This window comes from Macrobrachium rosenbergii, chromosome 3, assembly GCF_040412425.1.
Source record: "Macrobrachium rosenbergii isolate ZJJX-2024 chromosome 3, ASM4041242v1, whole genome shotgun sequence".
Classification (NCBI taxonomy): domain Eukaryota; kingdom Metazoa; phylum Arthropoda; class Malacostraca; order Decapoda; family Palaemonidae; genus Macrobrachium; species Macrobrachium rosenbergii.
In genome coordinates, this window is record NC_089743.1 from 22,827,612 (window position 1) to 22,837,275 (window position 9,664).

Here is a 9,664-nt window from a genome sequence, read left to right on the forward strand (position 1 = left end):
AGGTACGGACAACAGAGCTCAGCTATTTTTAACCACATAAATAACCATAATCACAGAATAAACTGGAATGTCTCGTATAATTTATAGCAGCAATTGTCGGTTCAAAAGCCAGTTGGTGGAATTAGCCTTGATTAAACAAAGAAATACAATGAATCTCTCAAGATACTATACATAAAATCTTCCTCCATCCAGCAATTACAAAGATTAGAGAGAAATTGTCAACTGGAGAGACGTAATGGCTGACCTATGGACCTTCTGGTATAAATACCGCTTTTCTGTAACTTTTTCTCATTCACTATTTGCCTGAGGAGAGACAGTTTGGTCTCTGAAATATACTTTATTTTCCACATTTTGGCATTTTTATGGGCTCCATATACTTAATGGAATTCTGTTTTAACAGAAAATATTTCACAGTCATATACAGTATATTTATATATATATATATATATATATATATATATATATATATATATATATATATATATATATATATATATATATATATATATATATGAGACAGTTAAATGAAGCACCTTGTGGAAGTGATTGTTGAGGAAACTCAAAGAGCAATGAGCCAGTTGAAGAATGGAATGACAACAGTAGTTGATGGGATTACAAGCGAGATGCTGTGGTACACTGGTGTTAGGCTAGTGTGATTGGAAGCCTGACAAGGGTTTAATAAGGTATGTCAGGATGAGGGAAAGGCACCAATGCATGGGTGACTGGAACACTGTACATAAAGGCGACAGAGGCAAGGCCACTGCAAGAATTATAGTGGCAAAATTCTACTTAGTATATTAGGGAAGGTTTACAGCAGCTTTTAGGAGAAAATAAAGATGATGATAGAAAGACTGACATGGGAAGAACAATGTAGGTTTAAACGCGAAAGACGGTGTATGGGTCAAATTTTGTTATGAAACAGTTTGAAAATAAAGGGAAAAAGCTGTATGTGGCATACATGAATCTAGAGGAAGCTTGTGAATGTATACTATTACAAAGGAGATGAGTATGTATGGTATCAAAAAGTTATTAAGAGCAATTATAAGTTTTCGTAAAGGAAGTGAAGCATATCTTAGAATATGAAGGTGGGGGAGTGACTAAACCGATGAAAAAGGGTGCATATTGTTTCATTGGTTGTAGACCTTTACGGCTGAAGGAAGCGATGCAAGAAGTCAAAGAATGAACAGCAGATGTAGATATAAAGTGATGGGGTAAGATAATAAATTGAAGTGGAGCATGGAATGAGCGATGTTTGTAGATGATATTGTGTTTATTGGGTACAGTGAAGAGAAACTGCAGAAATTACAAACAGTTGAAAAGTTTCTGCACGGGAAAGTTTTTGCAAGGGAAGGAAGTTTAGAGTACATGTGAGCAAGAATAAGGTTGCGAGGATAATGTAAACCAGGAAGGTGAAGTAATATCTAATATGGATGATGAAAGAAAGGAAGCAGTTAATTCATGTATTTGTGGTTGATTATTTCAAGTTTTTCATACTTGATATAATGGATGATGGTAGACGAGAGAAAGGGTGAATCATAGAATAATTAAAGCAAGACAGGTAGCAGGATGCGTGCACAAGACTGGGAAGCGACTTGGACTGTCTAAAAAGGCCAAGCAAGAATGCATTACGGGATTGTTGTGTCAACTCTCTTTTATGTAAAAGAAGTATAGATGTAGATCGCAAACAGAAAAGTTGAAGCTATTGTTATCAGCTATCTGTATATGAGGCCAAAGAACAAATGATTGGAAGAGAAATATGGAGATACACAGACGAAGTGGGAAAAAGGTTAGCATACGGGAAAGGGTGGATACGAGTACCATAATTTTTGATCATTCGGTAATGGACGGTAACAGGACAATGAAAAGGTTTATTTTTCAGAGGTGTTAGGACGATGGGGAGGTAAACGTGGAAAGGACTGGATAGATGGTGTGAATGGGGTACTGGAAGGAGATATAATACTGCAAACAAGATTGGGGGAATCCAGCAGTGTGTGTTGATGTTCGATGGGCTGCTGATGAGCACTCACTGTAGGTATGTGAAGTGCCTAATGTTGGAAAGTTTTTTGCACAAGGAGTTCCTCCAGAACTCAATAGTTGAGGTATGAATGTATATGCTTATATTAGTTATCAGCTAACCTGTTTACCAGAATGGAACATGTCTAGGCCAATTACTCATACGGCAAGTGTCAACAGAAAATAGTGCTCATATGTGATAAAGGAGTACAGTGAGGAAAAATAACAAAGGTAAATCGTTAACTGTATTTTTGCAAATAAAAACAACTATACAAGTGTAAAAGAACCCAAGGTCACTGCACACAGCACTTTACATTTGTTTTTAAACTGAAGAGAATCAGCGTCAATAATACTACTGAGGAGACCTTTCCAAGGTATTACAGTAAAAGGAATGAAAATGACATTTTTATGATAAATAAAGAGTTACATATACTTCCCAAGTAATTACATAGCTATTGGTTTCCTAACCTACGGCAGCTTAAAAATTCAAAATTCGTGAGGCGGCGCTTCTATTGTTTGTGTGTAGGTGACAAGGTCCTGCCCACTATCTGGGACTCAAAGGAACAACTTAGCAGAGAGCTCAATTCATTTCATGCTCTAATGTCCATGCATCGGGAGGAGGGCGGGCTCCGATCATGCAATCACTTGGTAAGTATATATAAAAACTTTATCATAAAAATTTCATTTTTATATAAGTAACTTACCATGTAATTACATAGCTGATTCCACATTGTTAGGAGGTGGGAAAGAGCATGGACATATTCTACTCCAAAGCATTAAGTAATGAATTTGAAATAGAAAGGTTGCTAACACTGAATAAATGTTTGTTGTTTCCTTACATGTTGAGAGAGCTGCTGCAGGTAGGTACTGCCTCTGGTCGGTGCTTCTCTCAACTTGTAGTGGGCGTAGCAGTGTAGCCAATGGTCGCCCCTACATTAGTGGGAACTTTGCAGTGGAGGAAGTACACCGCATGCAGACAAAGTTTCAAAGATGCCCTTGCCCTGGGTGAAGACCAGAATACAAAATAACAACACTATCACCTACACCACAGAATTAAAACCATAACCCAACCATTAAAAAAAATGAAACTGGTGGGTACTCCAGGTACAAAGTAACCCCCAGCTTCCCATCGACTCAAAACCTTCAGTCAAGGCGAGTGGATAGCAATGGAACAGAGAGTTCCCTATGCTTCCTCTCCCAGCACCATGCCAGCTACGGATAAAGGTCCTAAAGTGTTACAATTTTCAAAAACGGTCTCTATGTCCTTGAGGTAGTGTGAGGCAAAGATGGACTTGCATCTCCAGAACGTCGACTACAAGATCGTAGAGAGAGACAAGATATGTCTAAATGCCAGGGAAGTCATGACTGCCCTAATTTCCTGAGCCTTAACCTTAACTAACGGAAAGGCTTCCTCCTGGATCTGAGAGTGGGCTTCTGATGTCAAGTCTCTCAGAAAAAAGGATATGGCATTTTGGGAGAGTGTACAAACCAGGTTTCTTACAGAGCACCAGAGGTTGCTCAAAGGTCCTCTAATCTTTTCCGTCCTGTGAAGGTAGTACCTGAGACACCTCACTAGGCAGAGAAGTCTTTCTTCTTCCTTAGGTCCTAAGACATCCATAAGATTCTTGATGACGAAGGATCTAGGCCAGGGTTGGAAGGGTCCTCATTCTTTGCGAGGAACCGAGAGAGAGAGGGAGAGAGAGAGTGAGAGAGAGCAGACTGCGTCCCCTTGCGGAGATCCTACTCTCTTTTCTATTGCTTGTAACTCGCTAATACATTTGGCAGTAGAAAGAGCCACTAAAAAGAGAATCTTGGCAGTAAAAAGAGCCACTAAAAAGAGAATCTTCTTGGTGAGATTCCTGAGGGAAACAGAACGGAGAGGTTCGAATTGAGGACCTGAAAGCTGTCTCCTGAGCAACTCTTCCTCCTCTGACAATATAGGAGACAAAGATTTATCCTTGGATTCTGGAACTGAAGAGGTTTTCTTCAAAAAACCCATAAGTTCGGTCAACTGACGCTTGAGTTGGGCTAACAAATCTTTGTGAACCATTCAGCGCTTGGCTGTTGGCACCCGATGCTCGGGAGTTGGCGCCAGGCACTCAAAAGCGGAAGTTTGGCGCAAGACAGCAGTCGCCAGGCGCTCATCAGCAGAAGTCTGGCGTGAGTCGGCAGGCACTCGGAAAATGTCAGGTACTTAGAATGCTTATAGCACTCAGGACTGTCTCCCAACAAATGAAGATGATGGCCTGGATAAGCAGGCTGGTCCTCAAAACTACAGGAAGGTTGTGGGATAGCCTTCCTGTACCTCTTGACAGCCAGAGAAGAGGTCTAGCCAAGATCCACATGTCTCTTGAGCAGGCACGAAGAAACAGAGAAGTGATACAGCAGCTTCTTGCGTGGGCTGGAAGCTTCCGAATCTGATGAAAGCTGATGCACTGGAACGCCTTTCCAATGGCGCTTAGTTGAAGCCAGCCTGGGAACGAACGACAGGCTCAACAGAGGGGACGACTGCCTGTGGGCAAACCCCACCGGCCTCCCTTGGACCTCCAGTATGTCTTCTCCCTGGTGTGGGGGAGCGGGACAGTGACCTTCGTCTAGGAGCGCTGGTGGGACAGACAGCCACCTCCTCAACATTCACAACACTCTCACTTCTCAATGCACTTTCATTATTCACATTTTTCTCCATTAGAGATGTAATAGCCGATCCCATTTCCATAATGGTATTAGATAATAAACCAAACTTCTGATCAAACCTTGATTCAAGGCTGGCAATGGTACTAAGAGCGGAATCATGGGAACCTGGAACAGGAGTAGATGGTAGAGTAGGACGACTCAGAATGGGAGAAAGAGGAGGAATTGGAGGAGTAGCAGTTCTATCATCCCCTACATTACCCAAAGGAGCAGAATCTGTGTTGGCCCTATTCTCAACCCTAAGGGCTGCTTTCCTCTTCCTATCTCTTTCCAATTTTTCTAGATGCGATTTCAAGGTTTTCCACTTCTTATCCTCCCAATCCTGGCACTCTGTGTAAGTATTATCTTTACTACATTCTTGTGCATTTTGTGCATTTTGTATGAGAGTTGTGCAAAAACTTGGTTAACCTAGTTCCACAACCCTCAGGAAAAGAAGCGAATACTGGATGAACTGGAATCCGACATTGTTAACTAAAGTAGGCTAATTCCTAAAGTTAACCAAGAAACAACGATTCATCAATGATAGAAAGGTACAAAACATCAAATCCTGAATACTTCACCAAGATCGGGCAATAACTAGCCGAAAAGCGATAAAGCAGCTGCGAAAAACTACAGATGTTGATCAGAAGCCGACAGGAAACGAATTGAGCTCTCTGATAAGTTGTTCCTTCGAGTCCCGGATAGTGGGCGGGACCTTGTCACCTACGCCACCGCACGAATTAAGAATTTTGAATTTTTAAGCTGCCGTAGGTTAGGAACCAATAGCTATGTAATTACTTGGTAAGTTACTTATATATAATATATATATATATATATATATATATATATATATATATATATATATATATATATATATATATATATATATATAAGTAGACATGGGGACCGTATAAACACACATACAGACTGTTGGATACCAACAATCCACACCTAACAGGTGCTAAGGGGTGAAAACATACTTTCATTTGTGGCTGAGGTCAGGTGCTCTCTGTTGGCAAACCTGTTCATCCTTTTTCCCGTCCACAACAACTACCTCCCTTCAGTTTCATACATTTTGCTCGTTTCTTTTAAATTCTTACAAAACTTTAATAAAACGAGATTCAGTAATGTTTCTTTTCAGTGCATGATTAGAATAACACTGGAAAAGAGATTAGAACAGCATAAAAAATGCGTAAACATTGAAATTTCTATACGTCAGTGAAAACAATCAAACAACAAACTGGGGAGGGGGAAAAAGGTACAATCCCTGTAACATCTGTGAGTACAAGGTGAAGATTAACTGCTCACCACCAGATATAGTGGAGAAATCCTGAGCAGCAACACCATCATTATATGTGGCAGTAACTGAGGTCAGCAATTCATTATGATGAGCATTGTATTCACAAACGAAAATGAAAAAAGCCTTGGCGTCAGCTTCCTGAACTGCTTTCATTCTGGTATGCAAGCCTGAGCCATAAATAGAGTCATCCAAATCTTGGTTCCTCTAGCTAGCACAAACATAAAGATTTATTAGTCTTCCGCAGACTTTAACCACCTGTATTTCACGAAACCCACAATCAACAGAGGCCCGTGAGATAAGGAGACGCCCTCTCTAATATACAGAGCCATTCCACGGGCCCTTGGAATAGCACTACGTTTTAGTAAAATGGGCTTCTTAAACTCTGGAATTATCAGTTCTAAAATATGTCGCAAATCAGACCCAAAAGTTTTAGAAAAAAATATAAAAATTGACAGAGGTATATCCAAGTCCTTTTTATTTTTAATAATCCACACAGTACCGCCAGAAAAAAGCAACAACATGTAAAACAAGCATAAAGTATTATTTGCAAACTAAACCAAAACAGTAACAGGAGCAATACATTTATGTAACATCAATACTGAAAAATGCATGCCTTATGAAAAGACAAAATTATCGCCGGAGTTAAACTGGTCAACTGAGAGGAGCCAGCACACCCAGCAAGGACAAATACACCTCGAGATTTATAAAACACTAAAGAAAGAGCGCAGTGATGATTTTGAAAAAGAAGTCAACGATAAAGACAAAATGATAAGGATAAGGCAACCTCTTGCTAAACCACCAGGCATCCTGAGCTCTTCTACTAAGCCTGCCAAGCACATCGTTGTTGCAAATGGCTGAGTAAAAGATAACATACAGCTATCTAAGATTAATGAAATACCTAACAATTAACAAAATGTCTCTTCCACCTTCAAGTATTTTTAATGAAAAAAATTAAGAGTTAAAGTGCTCAAATGGGTCTAGTCCATTTTTCCCTTTGCTTGAAAGATGCAGTTGTTTCTAGGATATTCCATGAAAGCCTAATCTATCAACGCGCTTCTGGGCGCGACATTAAAATGATCGCATCTGAAAGGCACTTTTGACTACGTTTTGTGATGGACAGTAAGTCTATTAGTTTCAGCCTTCCAGAATAGGGTATAATTTTAACTCATTGCCGTCTTCACTTTCCTCCTAATTTCTGTAAGCGGGAGTCTTTAAACCTGGTTAACTTGAGACAGCAATGCTGACACAAGAAATTACAAAAAGATTTTTTTTACATACAGAGAGAGAGAGAGAGAGAGAGAGAGAGAGAGAGAGAGAGAGAGAGAGAGAGAGAGAGAGAACGAAGAACTGTAAACTAAGGGAATTCAGTGTTGTCAACTCAGTACGGTAATGCACGCAGAGCAAGAAAGGGCTAAAAAACAGAGTGAGCAATAAGGAATATTGTTAAATATAAGATTTTTGGCATCCAATCCAAAACCAACACACGTTTGAGCATTCAAAGCAGCCAACGTTTGAGATTTATCAGACTAATAATTTAGAACCGAAAACATGAGGAGCATTGTTACCATTTGCAGCCAAATGATAACAATGGGGGTAGGACGTGTCTGTGAGGTGCTCTGCGAAAAGTGCATGACTTGCGCGATGTTCAAAGTGAATAAGAGGAAGAGGAAGGAAAGAGAGAAAATAAATACCGTAGAAATTAAATCAAATAAAGGGAAGATCAAACTATCATATGAGCATTATCTCAAAATTATCGAAGCAGCACGTAAAGATGGAACACTAAATAAAATACTAGAGAAGGATGAGTCAACCCAAATCGAGAGAGAGTCAGCAACCTGCGGACATTGCTCTGGCGAAGTTGATGAGGAAGGAACTTGCGGTGAAAGTTAAGTATACGGTACCTTAGTTTAACCAGGCCACTGAGCTGATTAACAGCTCTCCTGGGGCTGGCCCGAAGGATTAGATTTATTTTACGTGGCTAAGAACCTACTGGTTACCTAGCAACGGGACCTACAGCTTATTGTGGAATCCGAACCACATTATAGCGAGAAATGAATTTCTATCACCAGAAATAAATTCCTCTTATTCTTCATTGGCCGGTCGGAGATTCGAACGCGGGGCCAGCAGAGTGCCAGCTGAGAACGGAACCCACCCGCCCAATGAGGAACTACTTACGGTGAAGTATGTGACGCGTGGTTTCATTATGAATGTTCGGGCATCAAGGTAAGATACACACCCATACTTTGTAATGACTACATTATTGTGCATCTGTAATAACTGCAAGAGGCCTGAACAAAGAACACAAAAAACTCATTGAAGATGAACTTGAAGAAATAAAAGAAAACACCGAGATATTAACAAAGTTGATTCAGGATTCGGCTCAGAAACTACTGACGTAATGATCAACATAGATGAAATCCAAAACAAAATTGATAATGTTGATAAAGATGTAAAGACCATGGCAAACATGGACAAAACTTATGCTGAATCACTAAAGACAAAAAAAGTGCTTCTGATCAAATCTACAAACGAAGAGAGCACAGCAGCTAATGAAAAGCGACAAATTATGAGTAAAATAACGGCGCCAGTTGAACAGGTTAAAACAACAAAAGATGGACACTTATTTGTAAGATTTCCAGACAGGAAACACTTAAAAAAGCAAAAATGGAGATTCAGAATATCAATAATATATCAGTAAGCGAGAAGGGTAAACTTAAACCAAAAATAAAAGTAGTCTATGTCCCGAAGGATGAAGATGACATTGTCGATAACACTGTGAAGAAAAATCCATGGATAGGTAGCCTTTCTTAAAACGACGACCTGAAAATTGTAAAGGAAACGATAGCCAAAGATGACAAATATAAACACTGTATCATCAAATGCACACCACAAATACGAAAGGCTATCTATGACAGAGGTGACAAATTGTGTACACTGTATAGCCGTTGCAAGTATTCGACTGTTACATGCGCTATCAATGTTATAAATGTCAGGAATTTGGTCACAGCGTAGCAAATTGTAAAAATGACGAGCTTGCCCTAGATGTGGTGAAAATCACAATCAAATGAATGTGCTAGCAACATCTCCAAGTGTAAAAATTGTGTAAAGAAAGGTCATAGTGATACTAAACATAAAACATATGATGGCAATAAGCGCACAGTATATAACGAATATATGTCAAAGGTGAAAAATAATACGGATCATGACTTTGACTAATAATCTTCTATGCAATTTAATAAGAAGAAAGCAAATAATAAAAAAAAAAAAAAGAACTAAAGACTCTCCTATCCTGCAGGAGCTACGATACTGACGAGAAAACACTGAAAGACAATTGTAAAATATAAGAAGCACCTTATTTCGAAAACGCCAGAGAGGGAATTATCCCTGTGAAGGGCTGTACATAAAACCAAACAAAGTGAACAAATAAAAAAAAAAAACTCTGGAGATCGTCGGCTTTCCAACCATATCCAAGCCCTCCCCCCTCATAGAAAATGTAACTTTCAAGAGGCCCCGCCACAGAAATACGTTAGATTTTAGCTCACAAAAACTCCCTCCATGCACAGATATATGGTCCTCTCTTTCCCAGGCTATCTTTTCCATGGCTTTTCTCAGAACTCTAGTTTTATGTGGCTATATTTCATACTCTCAAGCTTACATACAATCTATTCCATAACAAGCGCC